The sequence below is a fragment of the Asparagus officinalis genome, unplaced genomic scaffold (genome assembly GCF_001876935.1).
Source record: "Asparagus officinalis unplaced genomic scaffold, Aspof.V1 AsparagusV1_Un171, whole genome shotgun sequence".
Classification (NCBI taxonomy): Eukaryota; Viridiplantae; Streptophyta; class Magnoliopsida; order Asparagales; family Asparagaceae; genus Asparagus; species Asparagus officinalis.
This window is the reverse complement of record NW_017972437.1, coordinates 44,754-45,684: the sequence shown is the minus strand read 5'-3', so window position 1 is coordinate 45,684 and position 931 is coordinate 44,754. Positions and strand designations below refer to the sequence as shown.

The 931-nt window shown below is 48.2% G+C and overlaps 1 long non-coding RNA gene across 1 annotated transcript; it reads right to left on the bottom strand.

Moving 5' to 3' along the window:
* Positions 1-409: 409 nt before the first annotated feature.
* On the bottom strand, positions 410-931 carry LOC109827394. The gene is made up of 2 exons (XR_002243416.1): positions 854-931; positions 410-746 (listed from the first exon to the last, which is right to left on the bottom strand). It is a non-coding gene; the product is annotated as an uncharacterized LOC109827394 (long non-coding RNA).

The window sequence follows — 931 nt, the reverse complement described above, 5'->3', positions numbered from 1 at the left end:
CCAGCCGTAATTTGCCGCTCGGAAAAAGCAGGCAATTTTACGTAAAAAGCACCTTTCGCCTCGGAAATTAAAAAAAAAAAGAAAAAGAAAAGCGATTGGACCACTAGTCGTGCCACGTGCACGGTACGCACACCCTTCACGCCGCCCCGCGGTCCGGTCACCGCCCGCGAGTCACGACACCGCTACTCCGCCTCCCCTCCCAGGCTCCAACCACCCAAAAAAATGCACAGAAACAGAGGAAATTCGCGACAGCCAGCCGCCCGATCAAAATCCGACGGCTCCCGTTGATATATAGTTACCGAATAAAGAAGAATAAATACAGAAGCTAGCCGTGACCATTAAGAAAGAGGCAGCGTCCGCAGCTTTTGCTGAGACTGGGGTCGTACGTAGAAACAAATCTGGACAAATCTTGGAAAAGAAGCGTAGTTTTTATTGAGAAATTTAGGATGGAGACCAAGCGAGAAGCTTTGGAAAAGGGGAGTCAGTACGTTCAGAGCCTTCTACAGGTTAAAGCACATTGGGAGGAAGAAGGCGGTGGTCATTTCTGCTGTACAATAATAAATTCACCTACCTTTTAATTTCAAGGCAAGAAAGCTAAAAAAGAAAAGAAAGCAGTAATAAATTTAGATCTTCTGTTATACTTTGTTCTCTCTTCTTTTCTAGGGTTTGGGATTTCTATTTTTCAGACTGGAACCCACTCGTAGCGTCCCTCCAACGGCACGTCGTTGACGACGTCATAGTTGTACCTGCGAACAAGCGAGTAATTGACATTACATTAGCCTAACGTGCGCCGGGCAAGGGAAGAGGATTCTGTCATTTCCTAACGTGCGCCCAGATCGGGAGGGAGACTTACGTGCGGGCGAATCGCTGCGCCTCTTTCTTCTCCGCTGCAGCGAAGAAATCCTCGATGTCCGCTTCTGGCGGCGTGATC